Genomic DNA, 13,500 nt, shown 5'->3' with positions numbered 1-13,500 from the left:
TTGCCCTGTACAAGTAAACCATATATGGCCATGTTGCTGAAAGTTGGAAAGGAGTTTACAATGGCCATGCAATCTTCAAATGACTATGGCCGGACTGATATTTTTCAAGGGTTGTTTTTAGCACATGTAACCTCAGTTTTTTATCCCATACTTCCTCAGAAGAGTTCAGGGTTACACACACATGGTTACGCACACATCACATACATACACACAGAGAGAGTTTTTAAACCCCCAAAACAACATTGCAAAGTAAGCCATTCTGGGAGACACTGGCTTGGTTTTGCAACATGGTAAACCAAACTATGGCTTACCAGGATTGTGCAACCAGCATGCTGAGACAAGTGATGGTTTGGTTTTGTGTGATGTACAAACCCAGGCTTATCGGAGAGCTTCCTACTCACTAACTATGAACTATAGTACCCCCCCCAAAAAAAAACCCTTTACCACAAACCTGTGTTCAGACCACTCACTAAGCCATGGGAGCAAAAAACAAACAAGCAAAAAACTTAGGGAATGAGCAAAGTTTACACATTCTCATAGTCCCAGTAAACTATGGTTTGGCTTGAGTATCATACAAACCAGACCAGTGGAAGGCCAAAAGGTACCCAATGTGTTTCATGTCCAGGCAAGGATTTGAACCTGAGTTTACCCACTTTAAGTCCAAGTGTCTGTCTACTATGCCATAGTTTAGCAGCTAACTTTTGTCACAAGTAAGGGAAATCCAAACAGGTCAACCTATTAGGCTGCAAAACTGGACAGGCTACTGAGATGCTACATTCATTCTTTAGACATCAAAAGATGTAGGGTAGATACTTGTGCCTGAACTGACTTCTTCCAGGGAGAGAATTAGAGTTCTGAGGGCAAACAGATGTGTTACCTTTGCTTCTTTTCTGTCTTCAGTTAGAAAGCCTGAGTCTCAGAGCGTTACGTATTTTGAAGATCAGCAATTTCACATTTGAGTTCTTTACAGTCGTGTACATACCACACCTTTAAAGCACATTTGAAGCACATTCTTTCCATCAAAGAATTCTGAGCAATGCAGTTTGTCAAGGGTTGCCAAGAATTATAACTATGTGAGGGTTAAACTACGATGCCCAGAATTCTTTGAGGGACAGAATGTGTTTCAAATATGCTTTGAAGGTATACACAGCCTAAGAATAGCCAAGCTGGTGACTTATTAATACTGCTATCCAGTGCTTTTTTCCTATTAAAAAAATGTTTAGGGGTAGGTACTCTCATTTTAGGGACGCGGGTGGCACTGTGGGTTAAACCACAGAGCCTAGGACTTGACGATCAGAAGGTCGGCGGTTCGAATCCCTGTGACAGGGTGAGCTCCTGTTGCTCGGTCCCTGCTCCTGCCAACCTAGCAGTTTGAAAGCACGTCAAAGTGCAAGTAGATAAATAGGTACCACTCTGGTGGGAAGATAAACGGCGTTTCTGTGCACTGCTCTGGTTCACCAGAAGTGGCTTAGTCATGCTGGCCACATGACCCGGAAGCTGTACGCTGGCTCCCTTGGCCAATAAAGTGAGATGAGTGCCGCAACCCCAGAGTCGGCCACGACTGGACCTAATGGTCAGGGGTCCCTTTACCTTTTACTCTCATTTTCCTAATCTGCCCCTCAGTGAGACCAAACTTAGATTCACAAAATGTTTAGGGGTATGTGTCCCCCTGCATCCCCCCAAGAAAAAAGCACTGCTGCTTACAAAGGGTATTTGTCATGGTGGCTGCGAGCTACGAGCCAGGATTGGGGCAGCATCCCTCAGAAGATCAGCTGCTGGGAAACATGAGCAGGAAAGTGCTCTCACATGTTGTGTTTGTGGGCTTCCCATGGGCATTTGGTCAGCCACTATGGAATAAGGAAATGCCTAATAATGCCTTCAAACACAGAGAGAAGATGGATAACATGTTCTAAGTCAAAAGCAGAAGGTAATTGAGCTGTGTGACAGCCTCAGGCTGCAGGAAGCAAACCAAACTGCCACACCTATGGTCTGTGATTTTCTAAAGAACCTTTGGACCACATCAGCGAAGCCGAGACAGGGGTCTTGTCATCTGGGCAGCCCAGGGCCTCCATACACACTGCCCAGGATTGCATCCCAGGGAGGTCATTTCAGTGCTGCTAACGCAGCAGTTTGACTTCGCCGCTGAAGGAGCACTCCATTGTCTCTCTAGACAGATGGATGCCAACAATGGGAAACAGGTAGTTGGACTAGCTGAGCCTTTGCTCTGATCCACAAGGCTCTTCTAAAGTACTGGTGACTTGTTAATTATTACATTGTCAAGAAACCCTAGAGCTGCATCTCTTGTCAGACAGGGACTCTGGTGGGACAAGGAGGGGACTTTAACCCTTTGTCCCCCTTCTGTAATCCCAGTCCTGATTAAAACATAGGAAATTTAACATGGAACTCGGAAAGATTGCAGTCTAAAGCTGCAATCTTTTAAACCCAGAGTAGAGGAGTGGAACCTTCAACCCTGCAAATATTCCTGAACTACGACTCACATCAGCCCCAGCAAGCTGTGTCAATGAGCAAGGATGCTGGGAGAACATAAGAAGCTGCTGCTGGATAAGGCCAATGGCCCATCTAGTTCAGAGTCATGGGCTAGATCTACACTGACCTGTTTAACGTTATTTCCCCCACTAGAATATTAGATACCGTATTTTTCGCTCCATAAGATGCACTTTTTTCTTCTTAAAATCTAAGGGAAAATGTCTGTGCGTCTTAAGGAGCAAATGTGTGGTCCCTGTACCCGGGCTTCCCTCGCCAGCCCCAACAAACTCTGCATGCAGCCTTCCCGCCTCTCCCCGGGGCTGGCGGTGAGGGAAGCTCGGCTGAAGCCTGGAGAGTGAGAGAGGTTGGTGCACACCGACCCCTCTCGCTCTCCAGGCTTCAAAGATAGCCACCTGAAGCCTCCGGAGCACAGCGGGAGCTCCTGCTGTGCTCCGGAGGCTTTGGGTTCCTTTTGCTGAAGGGTAGGTGCCCCTTCAGCTAAGGCGCAGCACCCCTTTAGCTAAGCGGGAGGAGAAATGGAAGGGGCTTCGTTTCTCCTGCTGCTTCCTGAAGGGGCGCTGCGCAGAGAGGGGGAGATTTTTTCCCCCTTGTTCTCCCCCTCTAAAACAAGGTGTGTCCTATGGTTGGGTGCATCCTATAGGGCGAAAATATGGTATGTCGTTCTAAAATGTCACAGGGCATACCTGTTAGTTAAAATGTCTTTTACCTTGTTTTCCCACGTCCAATGTAAGTAATACCACACCATTTTCCAAAATGGTTTCTTTTCCTGCTGCTGGTTGCTCTGCTCTGCCCTCTGGCACCACATTTTAATTCTCCCTCCCTCCCTCCCTTTGTGTCCTTTGTTGCATGGACTGCAAAAGAGAAACCGGAAATAAAAACAATGAAATGAAAACATACTGCTAGGATGGAAGAAGCAAAAGGCAGGAGGAGAAACTGAACACTGCCCTTTGAATACCTTTGGAGAGGGGTCAGAGTTTGAATACAATAAAAAGAAAAAGGTAAAATGCTACATAGAGACATATGGGCAGTATTTCACCAATACAGCTGCAGAAAATGATAAAAAATAAGTGATAAAAAAACAAGGTAATAACACTTTATGAATGTAAAAAGTAGGACTTCATGTGTCCATCTATGTTATCAAACCCCTTCCTTAATGTTAAAAACCATGAGTGTAGCTCTGCCCCTACTTTCCCATTTCATCAACATCTGGTGGGCCAAAGGTTCTCCACACTTACTATGTGCACTTACAGGGGAGTAAGAACCTTCAAATTCATTGACACTTACTTCAGAGTGGGTGTGCATAAGATTGTACTGCTGGGTTGCAGTGTTCTTGTACAAACTTACCTGGAAGTACATTCAACTGACCTCAGTTGAATGTACTTCTGCATTGACATGTATAGGAATGCACAGTAAATTGATGAGGTTCTTTCAGGTGCTATCCCAGGTGTCCAAGGTCCACCTCTACTTCGTTTAACATTCAGTTCGATGAAGCATTTTGTAGAACTTGAAAGCTCACTCAGTAATTTGCGACATTTTGGTTGGTCCTAATAAAGTTTGTGTAGTCATGTAAAAACACTTCTGTTGTTTTATGTACTATGTTTATCAAAATTGCTGATTTAAAAAATTCCACACAATTCGGAGAAACAGTACGTAAAACAAAGGAAACGATATTTGTTAACACTCTTGTCCATGTTAATTTTGTTGTTGTTAACTCTTTGGCAAACCTTGAGAAGACTAACTGCAATGCAGTGTCTTAGACATGACATTTCCTGCCATTCCTAGAACAAAATATAGGTCATCATTTCTGCATTCAAGGCATGCATCTATCAAGGAGAGCATCTGTTTGTGCTATTCTTTGAACTCTGCAGGATGCGAAGACATCATGGGTTGTATCAAGGAACGCAAGGACATTGCTTTCCTTAGAAATATCAGATGCAGCTGACCATCGTTCATGGTGAGACTTCATACTATGGGAATTATTTGTCACTGCTAAGACAAGACCTTTAGGCAGTGATAAAGAACATTATTCTGACTGATCTACACCAACAAACATTATAAAAATCTGGCCTCTTGTTTTGAAGGTTCGCTGTAATAAATAGAGAGACAGAGAGACCGACAGAAAATGCCTAAAGTAGAACTTTAAAACAATGTTTCAGGTTGTCCCTATGACTTTTATCCAATTTTGTTTTCTGGCTTCAACTATCTGATTGCCATCCATTTGGTATCTGCTGACATTAAGGAAAGAAAACCTGAAAGAGGGACATTTACGGAGCAATCTGAACCCCAGATCCACTAAGATGAGGTGTCAGGCATGGAGAGTCCTCCCCTCCCTTTGGTAACTTCACAGATAAGAATTAACAAGCAGTTGATAGATTTATAGTCCTTTTATTACAGCATCATGTTGCGAGCACAAATACACAGCTCTCTGCAGCTGACTAGTCTAATCCTCCTTCCGACTTCTGTAGCCTTTTGGGCGCCAATGGGAAGTTCCTCCCTCTGACTCCTTTACTCTCTGATACATTTGGACCTCCAGGTCTGTGGTGAGGGGGGTCCCCCACGCTCTCAGCTAGCTGTCCCCTACCTTCTGGTTCTGTTGTCATTATCTCATAACTGGGTAACTCCCCCCTAAGATGTTCAGCTCCTGTCTCTCTCTCTGCTTCTTAATACACTGTGGACAAGGGAGGCAACTCTTCTCCCTCCAGATCTCCATCGGAGAGAAGCTGGTCTGCCATAGAATGCATTCTCCAGTCCTCGTCTTCAGACCATCCCTGGACATGAGGGGAGGTTTGGGAGAGGTGGGTCTCGGGTGAAGCCCAGCTGGCTCAGCCAGGGCAATGCTAGCTGACATCCCCCTCCAACAAACATAGAGATACACAGGCTAATTTGGAATGCTGTGACCAACCAACCATTAGCTTTGAACCTCTCCATCTTGTGTTCACAGCTCCATTGCACTAATGCAGGTATTAGCAAACTTTTTCAGCAGGGGGCCGGTCCACTATCCCTGAGACCTTGTGGGGGGCCAGACTATATATTTTTTGGGGGGGATGAATGATTTTTGCCTGCCCGCAAAGAGGCCTGAAGATGCTTCGCTTTATGTGTCCCAGTTTTCGTCCCAATAGCCGCAGTTGGGCTTCTCCAGGCAGCCAGGTGCCGTTGTGGGGTAGGAGGCTGTGTTGGCTGGCAAAGTCAGAAATAGCAGCTCTGGCAGAGGAGCCGTGGACGGAGGTAGGGGAACTGAGGCATCACCGGAGATTTTACCCACCACCTGCTGCTGCTGCTGCTGCTGCTGCTGCCCAGGAGGAACAACAGAGAAGAAGACAGAGCCACCAAAAGAGAGAGAGAGAGAGAAGAAGAAGACAGAGTCGCCCACCAACCTGCAAGTGGCGGCCGCAGCCACTGCAACGACCTGCCTGAACGCCATGGGAGGAATGAAGGAGGGAGGCAGACAGGCAGGTGGCGACAAAGAAAGTGCGTGAGGAAGCGGTATGGAAAAGGGGCACAGAGAAGGAAGGACGGACTGAGGGAGAGGGAAGAGCAGGAGGAAAACAAAACAGCAGCCGGCAGCCGGTGTCACACACACCCTTCACAGCACCGCCCTGCTTAGGCGAGCAGGTGGGTGAGCTGACTCCCGCCATCGACAACGCCTGGCATGGGACAATATTGCTCTGTCCCTGAGGAGAAAAGTGCCGCTGTGTGAGGGATAGGGAGGGAGAGGGAAAGAACGTGTGTGCTGGAGATCCATGTGCTGGCGATCCACACAGCAATTCCCAGACCGTCTGCGGGCCGGATCTAGAAGGCAATTGGGCCTGATCCAGCCCGCTGGCCTTAGTTTGCCGATCCATGCACTAATGCAAAGAAACCCAGATTGTTAGAAAGAAAAGTGTAAAGAAGTCTTTATAATAATACTGGTAGCATTATTTTGTTTTGACTCTCCATTTTTGTACAATTCCCCTCACTGTATCCCTAAAAGCCACTTACAATGAGATTTTGGTCATATGGAGTGTTAAGTAACTGATTAATCAGTTGCAAGACAGATGATTAATCAGCTAAAAATTCTCCAAACATTTGACACCCTTGCTTTATAGTGAAGGTGAATTTCACTATAAATTTCACTTCAAATTGAAGTCACCCTGTTTTTTGCATGTTTGAATTTAACAGACAATGGAAAAGAAGCTCAAAGTTTCAACTGAACAAATTGGGAATGTCTCAAAACAGTAATTAGGCTTTATTAGTAGTGTAAAGGCTGCAGTAATACGTTCCTCTAAGGAATTCTTAATTTAGCAGTCAGTCTCAGAGCATTTGTAAAAGATTATAACTTGTCACCTGCAAAATTAAATCCATGAGCTCTTGTCACTTCAAAACTGGCAAAAGCAGAAGACAACAGAGGATGTGAAAGTAGCGGTGTGAAATGAGAAGTGCAAGTTCTGAAAACTTGTTTCTGCTTTCTGGCCCAAAAGAGCCAGCAGCGACTGCTAAAACAAGTCTTGCTAACCTCTCCTTCAACTCTAGACTAACTCATAACAGGCTGGTTTATGAACTCCTTTGATGGTTCAGTTGTGCCTTGGTTTGGATACAACAAATGTGATTTCTTATTTGAGAGTAGGGCAGGGGGGAAAATTGATTTAGTTCACTTTTAAAGCCAAATTTACCCATTTTGCACTTTTCCAATGCACCTGCCTTTGAAATTTGCACTTCTCTGACTATTCCAGTGCTGTTCTCTAGCCATGTAATATGCACAATAATGCATATATTAGTGGGGTGGGGAGAGAAATAGCAATACACATTATATTATGGGAAATGGCTTTGCAAAAACGCCATATAAATGTGTCTATTTTAAGAGAAATTCACACAAAAATGTTGATGAGGTTTCATAAACACTTATTGGGGGAAACTCAATTTGCAAACTAATAATTTGTAATGGGAAATGGGAAAGACTCGTTTGTAATTCAGAGAACCCATAACTCAAGTCTTCCTTGACCCTTCCCACCATGCCTAGCTGAAACAGAAAAATTACGCATTGACCACATGCTTGCCAATATGCTTGTTTTGCATTATTTAATCTGGAGGCCAGATTAGACATCACATGAGAGATCCATGAAGAAGACCTATTTGCAGTGGCGTAGCGTGGGGGGTGCAAGGGGTGCCGGCCGCACCGGGCGCAACATCTGGGGGGGCGCACTCGCCACCTCCAGAGTCGCCGAAGAGCCTCGGGGCTCAGCTCCTTTGGGAGGAGGGGTCGGGCTGGGTGACCAGGGGGAGCAGCAGGCGCCAGCAAGGAGGTCCGGAGCCGGAGCCTGGCCAGGATCGGGCGCGGGATGGGGCGCAAGAGGGAGGGGAGAGTCGAGCCTGTCCGCCCCGCGAGGACTGCTGCCAAGAGGCGGGAGGGAGAGGAGGCCCCTTGGGAGGAGCGGGCAGGTGCTGGGGCGGCAGTGCCGGGCGGGGGCCGAGGGGTGGGCGCCCCCCTGCGCGGGCATCGCCTCACCGCCGCCGCGGGCTTGGCTGGGCGACCGGCCGAGGGGAAGCGCCAAACAAGGCCAGGATCCAGGCCCGCCCCGCTCTCCTTATTTGGCGCCCATTTCCGGCTCCCGGGTGGCCTCCTCCCACCCGCTCTCGCTACCAGTGGAAAGAGAGACGGAGGTGCAGCGGAACCCGCAGCCTTTGCAGGCGCTGCCGCCGGGGGAGGGGAGCGCGGAGGAGCCCCGCGGGGCCTGGGCCCGGCCAGCCGAGGGATCTTGTGGCGAGGAAGGAGCCCAGTCTGCGCCCTCCTTTCCCACAGAGCTGCAGAGGGAAATCAAGGTTCTCCTGCTAGTTTCTCTTCTTCTCTCCCCCCCCCACTGCGTTACAACCGTGCCCCCCCTCTCGGTGCACATAGCACGATTGCAATCTCTCTCTCACCCCCCCCCCAAGTTAAACTAATGGAGCAAGCCAGCGCCAAAGATTTGTAGAACTGTGAATACCCGGCCCAGGCAGCAGCAAGAAGCTGGCAGCGGCGGCAGGTTAGGGGTTAGGGGCGCAAATTACTTGCCTTGCCCCGGGTGCTGACAACCCACGCTACGCCGCTGCCTATTTGTTTGCTTTTTAAGAGTTAGGAACAGCCACCTAGGCCCTCAGTTTGGATGATGATGATGGGGTGTGTGGGTGTGATCCCCCTCCCACAAATTTTCTGTTAAAATCTTCTGTGAGCCAGTGTGGTGTAGTGGTTAAGAGCGGTAGTCACGTAATCTGGTGAACCGGGTTTGTGTCTCCGCTCCTCCACATGCAGCTGCTGGGTGACCTTGGGCCAGTCACACTTCTCTGAAGTCTCTCAGCCCCACTCACCTCACAGAGTGTTTGTTGTGGGGGAGGAAGGGAAAGGAGAATGTTAGCCACTTTGAGACTCCGTCAGGTAGTGATAAAGCGGGATATCAAATCCAAACTCTTCTTCTTTTCCCAGGCTATTATTTGCCCCTCCAGTGAAAAGAGGTACTTGCTATTTCTCTGCAAGGGTAAAATGTTTTCCTTGTACCTTTCATGTATACACTCAGAGATTAATGTTTGCATTACATTAATGCAAATTTAGTCAATGTGCACGGAAGGAAGAGAGAGAGAGAGAGAGAGAGAGAGAGAGAGAGACAGACAGACAGACAGACAGACAGACAGACAGACAGAGAGATGGCTACTTATTATGTGGCCAATATGGAAAAAACACAAAATACTGTTACTCCTTTACAGCTGGGGAAATCAGGTCATGTAAATGGGTCATGCAAATTTAGCTCAGTGGCTGAACTCCGGTTGACTTTGCTCAGTCCAGCTGTGCAGAGGCAAACACTGGTTCTTCACTTGAGTATTTTTCCATTCCTTTGCTGCTGCTCCACGGTTTCCTGCTTCCTGGGGATGTACATGTGAAGAAAAGGAGGGACGCACCTTCTTCGTAAGTGACAGTGCCCACCTTTTTGTACTTCCCCCAAAGCCCAAACACAGGAGGGATATCTTTGTAGGAAAACAGCCTCTTGTGTGAAGAGCCCTTTCTTTGCGATTGACAGGGAACCATACCCCGAGGGAAGCAATATTGTTATCCGAGCTCCTCAACACCATTTTAGCTGATTGCTGACTCAGGCTGACAAGTTAAACCTTAGGGGAACTCACTGTTATGAGTCTCAGGCTCTCTCTGTGTAAATATCAGCAGAAGGTCATGTACACAGATTTGATATGGAGGGGGATCAACCAATGGAGGGGTAGTGCGTAAAACTGCAAATGCAACAGGAATTTAAGCAAAACTAAGGTGAATCTAAACAAGCACACACTGCCTTGGTGAGTAAACGCAACTGTTTAGCCGTTGTTTGCTTGGCAAATATCACTGATATTTCACCATGAGGATTAATGGGAATTTTTAATTAAAGCGTTCCTGAATTTTAGGAAATGTGGGGAAAGGTCCGGTCCTCTAATTAGCAAAAACAAAGGAAACGTGTGTGGGGGGGAGAGATAAACATGACAATAGAATGGCAAGCGCTTTCCTACTGTGTAGAAAAGAACTAACTTGAATTAGGGTTCAAAGGGACTCTTGTTTTCAGCCCTAGGATTCAGCCCAGGTGTGAGAATATTTTAAGCATGTGCAAAGTGCCACTGAATAGCCACAAACCAACCCCACACAACCTTGGACACATCCCCAGCATACATGCAAAGCACTGTGGTACCACTTTAAGAGAGTCATGGCTTCCTCCGGAGAATCCCAGGAACTATAATATAGTTGTTTAAGGGGACTGTAAAGGTAAAGGTAAAGGGACCTCTGACCATTAGGTCCATTCGTGACCGACCCTGGGGTTGCGGCGCTCATCTCGCTTTATTGACTGAGGGAGCCGGCGTACAGCTTCCAGGTCATGTGGCCAGCATGACTAAGCCACTTCTGGCAAACCAGAGCAGTGCACAGAAATGCCATTTACCTTCCCACCTTATCTGCTTGCACTTTGATGTGCTTTCGAACTGCTAGGTTGGCAGGAGCAGGAACCGGGCAACAGGAGCTAACTCCATCGCGGGGATTCGAACTGCCGACTTTCTGATTGACAAGTCCTAGGCTCTGTGGTTTAAGACCCCTATTCCCCACATAGAGCTGTAGTTCCCTGGGAAGAGGGATTGGTTGTAAAACAAAGGTGCCAGCTTGCGAGTGAGACTGGGGAGGTGTGACATTAGGACGTCGGGATGACCCGGGGGCAGACATAAATGCGGCAGTAGCGCTGCTTCAGTGGCTGGCAGCTCTTCCTCTCTGTCACTCTGCCGCCTTCTCCACCTGCCGCTGGCCGTGGGTTGTTTCCCCCATCTTTCCCTCACACAGCCGGAAGAGGAGCTGCTGGCCAATGGAGCCATGCTGTGCTATGCCCAGTTCCACATTCGGCCTCCTCTTGCCACGCCACTGGGGGGGTACTTTCCCCTCCTTCCCCTCAATGGCAGCAGGAGGAGAAGAAGGAGCCGACCACTGAAGCCATTCCACACTCGGCCTCCTCCGCCCCTATTTTTTTCAACATGGGGGCATTTTTTTCAACATGGGGACATGGGGGCAAAAAAATTGTGAGGGAGCCAAAACAGCTGGGCCACTACGAATTGGCACCATACTGGGCATTTTAGCTCAGTGAGGGAAATATCAGTCTCTCGTGAGGAGGGCTGCACTGAGGAGGAATGGTGGGAGCCTCCCCCTTCCCCTCCCCTTGCTCCTGATCCGAATCCTGAATCTTCCCAGGAGCAGGAGGACAGTATAGATTTGGAACCGTGGTTTGAGGAGGGACATTGTTCAGAAGGCAGAAGCTGGGAAATACTGGATGGGGAGCAGCTAGGAGAAGAAACACGGAGAGAGAGAGAGAGGTTAACAGATTCACTGTCTCTGGAAAGCATTCACCCGCTCTCCTGAAGGTCAAGAAGAGCTGAGAAAGTGGCAGTACAGAAAACACACAAAACACAGAGGGTACCAGCTCAAGATTACAAGACATAGGAGTGACGTGGTTTAATGGGGACGTCAGGGGGTGGGATTCTTAACTGGGAGCACCGCCATTCCTAAGAGATGGGTTCTTTGTTCTCTCTGTGATTATTAAAGTTTCTAACGGGTAAGATGATTCCTTTTCCTTTGTTCTGCTTATCTACTGCCACAGGGGGAGGAAGGCAATTCCCTGAAGCCTGACACCATGATTCTTTGGGAGGTTCATAAGGGTGTGTAGGCAGCGCTCCAAATAATTTTGTGATGCGCCTGTAAATTACCAAAACATGGCTTACGTTGCTGACTTTCCTGGAACACAGGGCCAATTTCATTTAGGCCCTGTCATGTCATTTAGGGCCAATTTCCCCATTGCAAAAGCACATGGAAGTCAACTGACCGTATCAAGCAGTTTACTCATCTGGAGATTCTTTGTGCAACTGACTGCGGCTGCTGTTGCTTGGAGTGCTAGGCAGTGGTATAAAGATTCTCAATGTGTTGCCAGCGATCTTTGGTATATATTCTTGTATAATTTATTTGCTTTTATGGATGTTTGTGAGCAGGGCTACAAACGCTTTCCCACTTCAACCTCAAAGGTGAATGAGGACCCCATTCAAAAGGTTAGGTTCCCCATGAAACATCCATATTATTAATTTATTATTTATTAAACATACATCAACAAATATTCTCTGCTTGCCTTTACAGAGCACAAAAGCAAAATCCAATCCAATGCAGTATTAAAAATGCAGCATGCAATGATTGAAACAGCTATTAGTTCTTTGACGTTTCTCTTCAAGAAATCAAACCCTCCCATGCCACAATCTTGTTTCGAAAAACTGACATTTATTCATTTGTCTTGCATCCCTCCTGAGAAGCTAAATTTAGCACAAGTGTCTGGGCAAAATGTCAGATGACACGAGAGGATATCTGTTGCACAACATACCATAAGAGCGTGTAGCATTTAACTCGGTTAAAAATAGCCATATACTTGACAAATGTGGCAGGCTCCTGCATTATATCAAATAGTGTGATAAACAAACTTTACTGCAATAATAGAGGTCAGACTGAACAGAGACAATCCAACAAACGAGTAGAACAAGTATCTTATGCTTGATCCATTTTTGGATGATCTCTCTCTATTTCCAGCAACTAGTACAGATCATTTTAAGCAATTTTAACTAAAGGACAAAAAAACACCTGCTGTTAACAAATAAAATAATGCCTACACAAAATTTTGAAGGAGGTGGGGGTATTATGTAATTTTTTACATGTTGTAAGCCACCTTGAGCATACTATTGATTATGGAAAGGTGACATACAAATAAAATGATGATGACGACTGATAAATAAACTATTATATGGCCATCATATATGTACACACACATAAACATTTCAGTATTTTCCCAAGCAGCATACAACAGCCAAATTTTTGAACTGCAGAAGTCCTAAAATCAGTGATTGAAAAAATATATATGCAAAAGTATCTATTATCTATTTCAGATCATGAAATGAAAGCCAACCAATATTCAAAATAAGTTTCTTTGCTTCCTCCTGACCTTGGGGCAAGGCCTTTTCCATGGTGGCACCTAACTTCAGAATACCCTCCCTGGGACCCTTGCCTGAGCTTTCTATTTTAAGCCTGTGATTCAATGGAGAATGACACGGGATCTGTTCTAAATTTGCTCCAGACCAGTTGGTAACCCTATCCTAAAAACAGTAGTCTGAAACAGGAACTGCTTCCACACTGCACATTTACTGTAGAATAACCACAGTTTGCTCACTCACTTTTTTACAGGGCATCTGCGTGATATCATGAACATGACATCCTGCTCCCATATTTTCTCTAGTAGCACCTTAAAGACCAACTAAGTTAGTTCTTGGTATGAGCTTTCGTGTGCATGCACACTTCTTGTATCTGAAGAAGTGTGCATGCACACGAAAGCTCATACCAAGAACTAACTTAGTTGGTCTTTAAGGTGCTACTGGAAGGAATTTTTTTGGTTTTGACTATGGCAGACCAACAAGGCTACCTATCTGTAACCATATTTTCTCTGT

The sequence above is a fragment of the Podarcis melisellensis genome (assembly GCF_964234715.1).
Source record: "Podarcis melisellensis genome assembly, chromosome: 1".
NCBI classification, from domain to species: Eukaryota; Metazoa; Chordata; class Lepidosauria; order Squamata; family Lacertidae; genus Podarcis; species Podarcis melisellensis.
Note: the sequence above shows the minus strand (reverse complement) of the source record.